The 14,613-nt window shown below is 38.0% G+C and overlaps 1 long non-coding RNA gene and 1 pseudogene across 2 annotated transcripts in view; one reads left to right on the top strand and one right to left on the bottom strand.

The window, feature by feature from the left end:
* Positions 1–6,080: 6,080 nt before the first annotated feature.
* Positions 6,081–10,873, bottom strand: LOC149040269 (uncharacterized). The gene is made up of 3 exons (XR_016179697.1): positions 10,639–10,873; positions 10,240–10,410; positions 6,081–9,694 (listed from the first exon to the last, which is right to left on the bottom strand). It is a non-coding gene; the product is annotated as an uncharacterized LOC149040269 (long non-coding RNA).
* A 206-nt stretch (positions 10,874–11,079) lies between these two features.
* Positions 11,080–14,613, top strand: part of LOC149040268 (uncharacterized) — a 5,056-nt pseudogene continuing 1,522 nt past the window's right edge. Inside the window, exon 1 of the transcript XR_016179889.1 lies at positions 11,080–14,613. This exon is cut by the window's right edge and continues 1,522 nt beyond it. The product of XR_016179889.1 is annotated as an uncharacterized LOC149040268 (transcript).

Here is a 14,613-nt window from a genome sequence, read left to right as displayed (position 1 = left end):
AAATGTTCCACATTTCATTGCACCCCTCGAACGGAAATAATCGGTAAGCAACAGTAGCCACCATAGTTCCCCTTCGCAGGTTTCATAGGTTTTAACGCAAGAACTGATCGACAGCGGCTTGGGCAAATTGGAAAACAAACCTGACGGAGTCGCAAGGAATACCTGGTCGCGATTTCCGGTGTCAGTGATTATCTCCTTTGTTTGTGAAACAGATGAAATCTATATTTGCGCTTTCCCATTTTGAGCCGGAGTACAACAGTGTTTTTGGTCGATTCGAGAACATGGATTCCTCTTCGAAATCGTTCGTTGATGATTTTATATAGTAAAGGTATAAACTTTAAAATTACGATAGCGCTTGTGAATTCTAAATGCTGCTAAGTTAAGACCGGAAATTCCGTGATCTCGTTTGATAAGATCGATGACAAAAGGAAGATAGTTAAAGTTAGTAATTACATACTGTATACACAAAGAGAAACTTGAAGCAACTGATGGTGTACAAGTTGACTCAAAAGGCGCACGCATAACTCAACAGTGGAGGATCGTAAATGCGATATTTTCAATACAAATTAAAGTCCAGTGTTCACGTGGCAGTTTCGCTTTCGCATGACAAAAAAATGAAGAAACGCCGTGGCCCAGCGCTAAAATTTTGACATACAAAAACTCAGTCGAAAAACCAATTAAAATTGTTTGTACGATCGAGTAAAAGCTCCATTAGCTACCAGTGTTTCCTATTACAACCACCTCCCACCCCTTCCTGCGTAGTAATAATCCGTCTCACACCCCTCCCTAAGTAATAACACTTCACCTCCCACCCCTCCCTTAGTACTGATAGACTTCATCCTACCCCTCTCTCAGTACTAATGGTGTGCTCCCCCCTTCAAAATGGTCCCAAAAAAAAAATAGTCCAAAAAAAATGGTCCAAAAAATGGTCCAAAAAATAGTCCAGTCCATATTTTACTCTATGCCGATATCATAAAAGATACAACTCTTAACGCTTGTGAAGAATTAGTGTCTTTCGACGTTGTTTCGCTCTTCACTAAAATCCCAGTTGATCTTGCCGTTAATGTTGCGGAGGAGAGACTCAGAGAAGATGCTTCAGTAAAATTTCCACACAGCCCCATCCTATTGTAAAACAAATCTGTTTTCCCAATGGCAATGTATTGTTTTTGTCATTGTTTTCTCTATCCAAGAACTGAATGCATAATGTAGTATGGGGCTGTGCGGAAATTTTACCGATGCTTCCCTGGGACAAAGAACTTCTTTGCCTGTGGAGGATATTATTCATCTGCTGTCTTTTTGCCTCAAAACCACGCAATTTACATATAACGGCACCTACTATCAACAAGTTTTTGGTACAGCGATGGGTTCGCCCGTCTCTGCTGTCATTGCTAACATGGTAATGGAAGACGTGAAACAAAGGGCCTTAGCCACTTCACCAGTTAAACCCTTTTTTTGAAAACGATATGTCGATGATGTCATTTCTGCGGTATCCGGAAATGAAGCGGAAATGAATTCAGTAGAGCCGTCGATCCAATTCACCCTTGAGTGTAAAAAGGATAGACATTTTCCCTTTCTTGATTTAAATGTGTCCAGAGGGGTTCAGGGTAATTTAGAGACAAGAGTCTACCGTAAACCTTACCCCACACCGACAAATACCTCGCCTTCGATTCTCACCACCCTATTTGCCATAAAAAGTCTGTAGCCAAAACTTTACTTAGGAGGGCTGACTGTCTACCATCTTCACTCGATTCGAAGGCTGAGGAGAGGAAATATGTTTCCAATGTCCTAAAGGCAAATGGCTATACAAAAACTTTTCTCCGTAACTGCCAAAAACCAGTTACAAATAGTAACGCTCTTGATGAAAGGGAACCAGCGACTGGTTTTGCTGTTATTCCTTACATACAGGGTGTTACAGAACCCATCAAGAGAATTTTGAATAGCCACAACGTTGAAGTTGCTCAAAAACCTTTTCAGACTTTGGGGCATATTTTCACCAAACCTAAGGATCCTGTCACGAAAGAACAACGAACCGACGCCATTTATTCTATTCCCTGCAATGACTGTGACAATGATTACATCGGACAGACCAAACGTCAGTTTGGTACACGGTTAAAAGAGCACCAAAAAGTGGTTTTCCTTTGCAAAAAAGAAAATTCAGCTTTATCGGAGCATACATGCCTAACTAACCATACAATTGGGTGGGATAATTCTAAAGTTATCACCACTAATCGGCGTTACCACCAGCGCCTTTGTTTGGAGGCTTGGCATATTAACTCCGCCCACGCTCCTTTAAATCGTGACTATGGCGGTTTGCTTCCTGACGCCTATTTACACCTCGTCAGAAAAAAGGCCGCTAATTAGTGATCATATAAAAGGACCTCTTGTTGCAGCGTTTAGATCACCCCTGATAAAGGCACTAGACAGGAGTGTCGAAACGTTGGGTCTATGAATTGTAACTTCTTCGTTTACATTCATTAAATCTGCAAACCAGAGTATCATCAAACTATGCCAGCTCTTAAGATGTTCGAAAGGGAAAGTTTCTAGTCTGATTACTGTAGGAATATCGGCTCTCTGAACCGGTAGCTCGGCTTTTCACTTGAAGAGACACCTATTACTCGGTGAGTTTGGAGAAAGTCCCCTTTTCTTCAGTGCTCTCCAAAAGTCACAATATGTTTTAAAGGTATTTATTCTCACACTATCCGATCACACTGAGTACAACTCTCTAACTGGTTAATTTACCCGATTGTGTTCTTATTATATCAGCTCTCGTCTTAGTTTTGGTCACACAGGAATTTCCTGTCATTGTTGACTCCTATCTATTGATTCAATTACAGTACATTCGTGTCAAGATCGTCACGCCCTATAGTCACGCAACTTGATAACAATAGCTTAACAGTTTTAAAAGGAAATCAGTAATTATTCAATTCATGCCTCTGAAGGTGTACTGACACAAAAATGGGAATCTTGACAGTTAAAAATCAGTGAATGGAATGCAGACCGGGCAATGTAGTAAGTTGTTTTCAGGGTTTCCGACAAAAGTGGCACCTCTCCCTCTTCCTCCCCGTATTTATCACCAATGGCAGCAGAATCTAATAAGAAATACAATACATAACAAACTCAGCTGAGACCTTAGTTTCTGATTCCCTATTTTTTGTTTCCTCACAATAAAGTTCTTCGGGTAATGCTTTGAACAATTCTGGAATAATGAAAGCCAAGGAAGAAAAGAATAAGGTCACTTTTACAGTTATTTTGGTTTTTTTTTGTTGTTTGTAAGTTTGTGTTCATCATGTGGGTCACAGTACACTAAGGCATTGTCATCATGTGCGTATTTACAATTTTTCACTTTTAAAATTGAGACATTTCATCGTGCACGGCACATTAAAGTTCGTTAAATGTTTCTTTTTTTTCGGCGAGAAAAAGTGAACCAAGAGATTAGGAGCAGAATATGGGGAAAAAACACCTGGTGTACATGTAGTTGGATTACATAAATTAACTCTGTATAAGGACCATTCCTTGGGGCGTATACAGTCAGTATATGCAATTGTATACGGTAAATATAAAGATTTGTAAGGTCTGTATAATGATCAGTACACGTCAGGGTATGCTAAGAAAATACCAGGATCGTAAACACTTGTGGTGTAATTCCCTATATTTCAGTATTCGTGCCATTATATATCGTGAATACTGTGTGTGACATGCGACATACTGGTATGTATACTTGGCAGATATACGGTTTCTTATACTCCATGCTGAATTCCTTATAGCTTAGGGTACAAAGCAGTATATATACATATCAGACACTACATTAAGATGAATGTATTCTAGGAATATCTATGGCCGAGTGTACGGAGTTTTATATTTTTGTTTGGATTCATTCGAAAACAAAAACGAAAGACGAAAACAACCAAACAAACAAAAAACAAGCAGAGAAAAAAAATTCGGCCGAATCAAACTCGGTCAATAAGTATTTTATCATGACGATAAGTGATGAAAATTTCGAAAATTATGTGGCAGAATTCTCCACTGCGTTAAGGAAAATCTCTGCGGAGCGCTGGTTCGACAATCAATAGGACTGTATCTTTCCGATTTCTTCCGTTTATTTATGATCCATACAATATCCGTACTTCCTATGTTCAATCGATCTCGAACTTCCCTATTACAAGATAGTGATTCTATTTATTAGCTACTACAACGGAAATACACGCGCCTAAACTGCGCAAACCCAAGATTGACATTACTTATTTGTGGTTTACTAAAATCCCAAACTATTTCCTGTTGACTTGATTTTAACAGCCGTTTCCCATTATACTCCGATCAACACTTCTCTAATTTGCGGCACAAATGACACATCCTACCTTGAACGTAACAGGATGTTCCACCCACAGTTTACCTAGCTAAACAATTCTTCATTTGATTATTTCAGACCATTACTGATTTTCTACATCACTCCTGCTGTGCGCAATCCGACCATTCTTGCTACAAGTCTCTCACTACACTGCTGCGCTAAATCTTTATAAATGCAGCTGTCATCAAACCCTTAGCTTGACTACTAAATTAGAAAGTAAAGTATCACGCAATACGCATACAAGATTGTTGCGAAAAATTTTCTTTCAACTTAGATAAGACGCGATAGATGAGTGCAGGTGGTACAACCACAAAACAAATTCAAGATTCTTTTAATTTTTTCGAGTCAGAACTAGAAACTCTCAGTTTTATTTCCTTATCTTGCTAGATATTTGTTGATGTTATGAAGAGTACTAAATATTGTTGATTGGTTAAACTTACTGTAAAAAGAAGCACTCTGCTGAAAAGTGAAGTGATTTATATTGTGTTTTGCTCTTAGTGGCTCGCCTTGCATTTTCACTCACTAATTATCTGATTACATTGCACTACTTACTGATGCATAAAACAATCAGCAGTGACGTGCATGAGAGGCATTATTGATAGCAAAATATTGGTTATGTTCCGTAGCCTGATGAGGTAACAAGGAAAACTGTAAGACAAATATCAAAGGTAAAGACCAGGACAGCTGTGAGTGGTGGTGCAGTCGGTACCCATTTGAAAGATGAACTGCGCGCAATGGGTAGACTGGAGGGGGAGCACTACTGAGGGAGGCCTTGGGAAAGGAATTTAAAGTCACCATTCCAAGAAGTGACATCCTGGTAATGAAAGCAGACTTTGGCGAAACATGGTACAAAGTTAGAAAGCTTAGGAGGTAAGAAAAACATGGACAAAAAATCATTACAAACCCCAAAATTTTCCAAAGCTACATTAAATATCAGTAACAGTAACTGTTTTAAGTTTGTATCCAAATTTGCCAATTGCCTGAATACCCTCAATCTGCTTACAAAGTTATGATAACTATTATGCGTCTACAGATGGTTTGCTCAGTGGGGACTATCCTCAGAGAGTGAAATAAGCCTACGAAAGCAAGTTCAGTCCATCACTGACCCTGCCTACTTGGTTTGTGAAAGGGTTGCATTGAATTAAAAACCAGGTTGCCATCCAGAGATCAGGGAAGCAGAGTTTGGTTATGTTACAGACCTGAACCAATTCATACATCTTCCTCTAGTTGACAATGAAAAGTATAATAATTAAGAAATAGTTTTAAAAAAAAGTGAACGCAATAGATAGATGATTGAAATTAAACAAAGTTAGCTGTTGCCTTTTGCTGTGAATTATAGTCTAATTAGAGTTGGTTATCATTTTAGAAATGGTAGGCTGATATGGAACAATGCAATCCCAAAAACCGAAGTGCTTATAAAACTTGGAGGAGATGCTGGTGATGGGTCATTTAAAATGGCCTTCCAGATTGCTAACCTGAGGCTTCCAAACTCTAAAAGCAACACATTGGTCTTTGCCATGTTCCATGCAAAAGATAGTTGGGCCAATTTAGACAGCCTTAATGAAATATAAGGAACAAGTAAACACCTTGAAAGAGGCAACCTGGGTGCAAGTAACAAAAAATGTACAACACTCTTAGTTAGTCTAGAGGATAGAGACTTGAAATAGCATAATGTTAATTAAATTCTTCTTTTTTTTATTTTGCTGATTTCTAGAGGTGAAAAGAAAGTGGTTTTCCTGTTTGGTGACTATGAATTCCTATGTAAGTTATTTCGAATAGCTCGTGCCTCAGGTATGATCTAGACAATAATTCACACACACAAATAATTATGACTATACAATTCAATAAAAGAATATAATTGTAGCCTCTCCTCTACATTGCTTTTTCTGTGAAACAGGTTTCCACCATGAGAATTGAATTTGCAGGCAAGTATCCACGTCTTTAGTGCAAGATAAATTAAGAAGTATTGCAAGTCTCTAGCCGCAAACGTAGGTATGCTGAAAAACGAAGCCTTGAAAACATTCAAGAGGATTATGACCAGTTTGTAATCGATGGCTATCTTATAAGTCGACAGAAGTTCTATCACAATGTGATTCACGAGAAACTGCTGGAAATTGAATTGGACAAAGCAAGATACAAGAGTTTATTTTATTGCTTTGAAGAGGGACTTACAGGACACTTCCTGGACTTCACATTACCTTGGGCGTGTTTAAGAAACTGTTTGATGAACTAGAGAACCAGTGCTTTGACCTGGACAAAAATTCAAATGGCGCTGGCAGGAGACAGTGAAGAGAATGATGAAAAGATCTCGGCATTCAGAGCTGCCCAACTACATACTAGACAGGCACAACAATTTCATGAAAAAGCAAATTCTTTACAGGAGTTGCTGAATTTACAAAGTCTGCATACTAATGTTAATATCATGCCTGCCTACTTTACACTACTACAGGAGGAGATAGAAAAACTCCTTGGAAATGCAGAAGAGGAGGTAACAATAATATATTTGTGTTTTCCAGTTTCACCGCGGTACAATCCTCCAATTCCATTGCACACGTTTCAAACCCATCTTCATTTTTTGTGTGGCTTACACGAATTGTAAACCACGCAATGTCACGATCCAAGATATTAATTCCTGGCTGGATTTGTCACGGTGAACAGAGCGCTTGTCACGTGGTTTACTATCGACGAACGTAAGATTCAGAGCTTCAGAAGGCGGCCATTTCGAATTTATGGGTGTAACACGTTATCGAAGATCGTTTTTATCCAGTTATTCGTTCATATTTGTTGCCCTGATTTGACACGCCGGCTTCCCAACGGTCGGTTTGTCTTCTAAGTGCGGATTACAGCGAGGAGTTGTGCTCTCACAGGCCAACATTTCACGGTCTCGACCTTTGGTGAAGGTTGCGCCACATCGAAACTTCGGAGTCATTACTGACTCTTGCAAGCCAACATTTAACGGCTTAAATCTGCTCAGCAGACCTGCTTGAGAATAACGGAGAATATATGAATGTGTCTGAAAGTATTTGAAAGCCTCTGAAATTACTTGAAAGTCCTGCAGTGCTTGTGTTTTCCTTGCTGTTGTTGAATCGAATTGGACGAATTATCCACACACAGTTGACAAGAGTCTGCTAGCCCAAGATTTCGTCAGAAGTAAGTAAAATGGGGATCTCTGTTGAACAATACCGATCAAAAATCGGATCTCATGACAATTTCCTTGAAAGAAAAGATGCTTTGCCGCGTATCGTTTTTGGAATATAATGCTAATGATGTTTTATATCAATGTCTTTTTTTACCAACATTGTGGAATGAAGTAGTGTTTTGGTTTGCCTAATCTGAAACTGCATTTTGTCGTTAAAATGAAAACCTTGGTGCTAAATGTCTATTGTGATTGATTGCAAACTTTGGGGAAGTAATCCATTGAAACTCAGTAACAAAGTGGTTTCGCTTTTATCAAAATGCGAAGAGGAGCCTAGTAGTTTAATGTTACAACTGAAACGTAATTAGTATTAGTATTATGTTTTCCACTAATGCCCAGAATTATTCAGACCTTAACATTTCCTGACTTCCTGTAAGCTTGGCAGTCTTCTAGATTCTCTTCATAATGGTTCAGAAAAGCATTGATATTTATACTTGGTAGCACTACATGTGTATTAGGCCTTTATTTGGTAGACTACAACTCCTTTTCAGTTACTTAAAAGCACAGTCTTAACAAATCAGTTCCAAACTGTCACAGTCATTCTGAATTTTGATTGCTACCAGAAGTTCAATGTTTTTCTGGCAGAGCCAGAACCAGAGTGAAGCAGGTCTCACAAGTCCTCTTGTGTGCTCCAACACATAGTGATACATGAAGTTCAATTGCTTACCATGTTTTTTTTGGACCTTTTTGTACAGTAGATTAGCATTTTACGCGATGATGTCAAGTTGACTATTTGTATGATGATGTCAAGTTCACCTATTCATTTCATGTCTCCATATTGCTTGAATTTGGTAAACACACTGGCATGAAATTATAATTTCAATAATAAAAAAACTTGAAAGATTCTGGTACTTTAAATCAAATGATACCATTAGGCCAAATCAAGCTCCCAGTGCCTTCTAATGTAGATTACATCATTTCCCGAATGTCCCGGCCCTTCTGCAAAGTTTTGTTTTTGTGTAATGGTGCACAAAATGCCAAAAATATTCGTATGAAATGCTCCTCTAGAATTAATTTCACATCACTTGCCTTGGAAAAGATAATCAATCTACAAACTCCAGAACTCAATTCCGGTTCGTTATGTTAACAAAATCATGACTGAATCTATGAGGCCACTATGGGAGATGATGCTGACGTTTTTTAGTTCCTATATTCCTCAGGCTACATGTGCATTGTGTGTGTGTGTATTGTCAAAATTAGACCTCCATAACAAAGTTTGGCCAATAACCCTCATCTTGAAAATGAACATTTCAGGACTATTATATGCTAGTTATCTCATTTAATTGATGAACAGGAACAATACTGAAAACTATCTAACCGTACTCAGATATTAGCTCTACTAACAGAACTCAGTAAGACATCAGACACTAAAAAGCAGCTCAATTTCGTAAGCCACACGTGTACGCATTGCGGACCTATTTCTAACCCACATTTTAATAGTATTATCTCAACATTAAAGGAAAAGCTTGCAGATGAACAAATGGAATTGGCTGCCTTTGAGAAAGTCAATGGACCACGATCAGTTCATTTAGATGAGGTTCTTAAGAAAATGAATGTCAAGAGACAAGGTTACCATGGAAAATCATTCATTGGTAACTATGTACACACTTGCTGCAAGGTGACACAAATTCTACCCTTAGAGAAGGAATTTGTTGAGTCACAAAATTCTATTGTTGCAGTTCTTACTTTTTTTGGTAGGAAGACAACATCATTAAACTATGCAGTCCTGTGATGATAAAAACAGAGGAGCTGTGTCCTTCCTTCCTTTCTCAAGGAAGAGAAATTATTTTTAAATTTGAACATGTTCTCAAGTTATTTGCTGCTTGCCACTTTGTCTATGACAGTGCAGACTGTCTCGATAATGGCAAGATTGATAAGCTAGGTAAGTGAAAGAAAAAAACCCGACTTTCATGGAAAACATGAATACAATGATAAGAACATGTGTTAAGTCTGTTCCACCTTTTCTTCTTTTCTTGTTGCATAGGAAGACATCACAAATTTTCTTCTGTTAATTAGAGAAAAATTCCCAGAGATGACAACAAAGCTCCATTTGCTACAAGAACATGTTTGCCCTTTTCTTCAACAATGGCACATGGGCCTTGGATTCTATGGTGAACAACGGCAGTCTGGAACTAGCAGGGAGGCTCCCAAACCTAAAGAGAGAAATTTAAAATGAAAAGTGAATGAGTAAAACTCTTTCCTTTTCATCTACATCTACATTTATGAATTGACAACGCTTTCACATCAAGTCAATAATTGGATAATTAAATTACAATATCATTAAGTAACATAGTTAAGTAAAATATTTATAAGTTATATATATATATATATATATATATATATATAATGACAATTTAAAAATAGTAATGAACTTATTTCATTTAAAAAATGTATAAGATATATATACAAATAAGAAAATAATAACAGCAGTTAATCATTTCTGATGTGTAAGACACAGTTATTTTTAAATGATAAGTACTTTAAACTAGCACGAACGTTACTTGGTAAAGTATTCCAGTCCCTTATTGTCCTTGGAAGATAACTATAAAGATAATAATCATGATTGCAACTTGGTTGAATAATGAAATATTAGGAAAAGATCTAGTGAAATACAGTTCAGGTAGGAAATAATTAGGTATTGGCAACGCTATCAAGTTATTAACTGCTAAGTAACATAACCTCAATCGATGAACTTTACCTCTGTCCTGTAATTTATCTAAGTTCCCGTCCTCGTGCTAAATCACTCTTTTAACATTTCTGTAACCGAAGAGATTTGTCATAATCTCTTTTAAGAATCTGGCTCCGCGTCGCTGGACTACCTCAGTCTTGTCAATCTGGCAATGTATCGGTTCTTGACTAAGAACGAGTACTATGTATATAAATGTAATGTAATTTATTTGCTTAAGGTCTAATTTTGACGAATAAAAGTGTTACCGCACTCTTTGGAACAAAAACTAAAGCTTTCCAGTCGTTTACAGACTGTTTTCCTTGAAATTCAGTACCTTCGAAATTCAAAATGGAGTAGCAAAACGGTCGATCCTAACATATTAAAAGCGCCTCGAATAGAGTCTCAAACAATTCTGATTAGCACACATACCTCTGTAGCTGTTCAGTAAGGTTTTAAGTTTTCCCTTGTGACTCTTGCTTTGCTGGAAAAAATTCAGGCCTTTTCCAAATTGAAATCAAATCTTCTAGTCGATTTCATACAGTGTGCTTATTGGAATCCACATTAGCAACGTGTTTTTGTCGAACACAGGCAAAATTTGATGGATTTTACTCAAATTTTCGACAGCAAGTGCCTCTTCGATGAACGTGCATCCGCCATGCTAAAATTCCACTCGCATACATTACATACGCAGCAAGATTTCATTGGTTAAACTAGATCTTAGCTCGAGGGTTACCATGGACACTAGATTTATGCAAATAAATAATTTAGTGTTAACCAGAGAAGTTATAATTAACTCGATGTTTCTTGTAGACCACCTGCGCGAACTAAATTTCTACTGCGAAACAACCGTGGGTATCGTCCTTGGTTTTGTTTCGCTTTGTTATGCTTCGTTTTATTTAATTTTTTGGGCTGACCACAATTCTCATTCCAAAATTGAATCATTCTTGAAATGTTACCATCATTTTCTTTTTTTTTTTTTTTAGCGTTCATCGACACTTGAGGAGTTGCTTATTGTGAAGATTCGCCAAAAGGCACCCAATTTCTCCTGATTACTAAGTTTCAAGCTGCCATTATGTCTGCTATCATAACAGCAGTTTTCAAAGCGACTATTGGATGGCTTGTGGATAAAGGCAGAGATGAGGCGGCGAAAAAGTTTAAAGATGGCGACGTAACAGATCAACAGCTTCGCAGCATCATCATCCGAGAAATCGATGACATGAAGTCAAAGCTGAATGGATTATCAAGGAAAGAGTTGTTAACCAGTATTATACTTTTTAGAGAAGGAATCGAGTTGCTGTATGAAGTATTTGAATGGACAAGGTCGAGGAGTGAGTATGTCACGGATACAGCACAAGCGGCTTGTGCGAAAGCTGTGTCGTTCACTGAAGGAATGAAAGACTTGGAGCTTACTGAATCTGCCACAAGAAAGCTTAACATTGCAAAGGAGAGATTCAAACGTGCTCGTGAAAGAGCAACAGATGCCTTTTCTAATGAAGCGCTATCAACAATCGACCGCATCTTAGCAATGCAGTACCGAGTGATGGCTACAGTATTAGAAACAATTGACCATCCCGAGGATGCTGTAACATCATGTCGAGTGTGTATTGAAGACATAAACGGTCTGCCAGTAGTTAAGCGAAGTCTTCGAAAACAGCTCAAAACAGGAAGCAGGTCAGTGAAAAGCTTGTTTAACAAAAAAGAACGACGAAAAGTTATTTCCGGTGTCTGTCTTGTCAACCGTGTCGCCTACGAGGTCATTCAAACAGTACCCGTTAAAGAACCATTGCCACGGCTGCCCATGATTGATACAGGAAAGGAGAAAGTTGATGTGCTGCGAGACTGGAGAGTAAAATTAATACTTTGTAATTAGGGTTGGGGGAACTGTAGTGTATTATGGACACTTGGTCATGATTGCAAAGAGGAACAAGGGTTAAATTATCCGCTTGATATCGCTATTAACTCAAGCGGGCAATATATTGTAGCAGACGATGACTTGACAATCAAGGTGTTTGACAACAGTGGCAAGTTTATGCAACGTGTCAGACTTCCTCCTCTTACTGATGACAGCGGTATAAAGCTATCGATTGATACCTTGCCGGTTCATCTGGCCACAGATATGAATGACAACATTTATGTGCTGGTCAGAGAACGTCGTCGTAAGGACTCACACTGGATTTTTAAGTTTAACAAAACTGCTAACCATCATCACAAGTTTCGCGTCGGGGCAATGGGCTCCGGCTTTGGCCGGTGTAAACTTTCAGTCACTGATAGTGGCACAGTGGTGGTACTGAAGAGGAAACGCAGAGAGAATTATTGGATTGTAGATGTTTATGAGACTAATGGTAAGTTTCTTTGCAGTTTTGGAGAGAGAATCTTGCGTGTTCCTAACGACATCACTACTGCAAGTGATAGCAGAATTATGGTGCAGGAAGGATGTGATTCGTCACTTGTCCATATATTCAGCGAAAAAGGTGAGCATCTAAACAGCTTTGATCTGAAAGGGCCTCTGATGTCTCCAAAAATTGCATTTCACAGGGAAAGTCAACAAGTCGTCGTGGCCAGTAATAGGGAATCTTTTTCAGGCATTTTGTATATAGGAATATACACCAAAGATGGTCAGTTTGTGCGAAGTACTCTCATCCATATGGAAGAGTCGTTTCTTCTGGAAGGGATTGCAGTGACCACTGAGGGACGCATTGCAGTAGTAGTCGGGAGTACAGTTTCAACAAGCAAAGTAATCATCATTTAAAAAAACGCACTGATTTTCCCTTCTTACTTTCACGTTTAGTTTACCTACTAATTATTATTAACGATATATCGATGCTTTGCGTCCATGATCATGCAATTAACATAATAAGCACAAGGCCTTTATTTTTCACACGCCATGATGTTACTTGAGACCAAAGTTTCATGCCAAAAATGTAAGCTTTTATAGCCTCAATTTATTAACTTTTGATGCGTTGGAATTTAATTGAACAAATTCGATACAGTTTTGAAATTTTCTTGGAAAATAAGTATTACATTATTGATCATGTAGGAAGTTTTTCGGTGGCTCCAGGCTTAGTTAGAGATATGATGCTTATTTGGCAACCAGCCTTGTGGTCTTCACCTCTGAAGGAAGGAAATATTTTTTTGTCATGGCAAGGTGACACATCTGACACAGCAATAAGCTGAGATATTTGTTTATTCTCATTACCCGTTTACTGGATAATGTATGGAATATTGTAGGGAGAAGTTGAATGTGATTCTCTTCTGTGTGTGAAAGGAGTTGATATGCAGTCTCTCTCACGTGTATGTGCGTCATTTTACATTTTAATCATGGTGTTCCTATCTTTCGATAATTTTAACATTAGCCTTTATCCGTCTTTTAAACATAATGCGTGGATAGTTACTGCTGTGATAGGCCCAATGTTTGCGTAAGTAGTTTTGAACACTTGTGCTTTTCTTGTCGAATGTTTCATTAAACAAATTTAGTATTTTATTTAGTTGTTGTTTCCTGCTTGACGATTTTCAAACAAGACCAATTTCTGCAGTGAAATTTGTCGCGTGACAAATTCAGATGGTAAAAAATTAGTATAATGATCCTGGGAGATCAAATCAAACTTGTCAGTAAATGCTAATTATTTCATAGCTAGAAGAGCACGTGGGTGAGATGATGTGAGTCCTTTGCTCTTCTTGGTTACTCAAGCAGAGTAGCGGAACTCTTGCCCGCTAATGAAAAATGTAACTTTTTTGTATCTAATGGAAACTGAATTATAATTAGTAAATCTTACCACTTTCTGAATTTGCTCTTGTTTTCCCCTAAGTTCTCCTTTTTTTATATGATTTCGTTGAACTTCGAGTACAGCCTCCAACTTCCCGTACCACGTTCTCCCACCTTCCGCGCTTTTGCGGCCCTTTGCTTCCCAACTCCCGCCCTTTTTTGTACTACTCCCGTTTTCAGTTTGATAAAAAGGACTGTTAACTTAACTAATTGCATATCCATCATGTTTAATTTTCATTCTTCGTCGGAAGTAGCTATAGTCATGAGCTATATGAAAGTCGGCTCCAACGAATGATTCATATCACTACACATGCACTGTTGAACCGTTTGCGTTTCTGAGCGTTCAGTTAAATTAAGCACAATCACTTTTTTCAAAAATACGTATTCATTTATTTATTTTTATTTGGTCTTGAACCTCTAGCTGGTAGGAACTAGGGGGGCTTATAAAATACTACCGGCTAGAGGTACAGCTTGCATAGTGGACTTTGCCTAATTTTTATTACGGTTTGGTTCACATTTGACTTTTCTGCACTCCAAGTTGTAGTCTTACACTCCTCGGAATCACTTATTACAAGAGTACATTTACATTTATTTTTTCTTATTTGATCTTGTACCTCTAGCTAGTAGGATCTTAAGAGGCT

The sequence above is a fragment of the Pocillopora damicornis genome, chromosome 9, assembly GCF_964200805.1.
Source record: "Pocillopora damicornis chromosome 9, jaPocDami1.2, whole genome shotgun sequence".
NCBI lineage: Eukaryota > Metazoa > Cnidaria > Anthozoa > Scleractinia > Pocilloporidae > Pocillopora > Pocillopora damicornis.
This window is presented reverse-complemented; position numbering and strand designations above follow the sequence as displayed.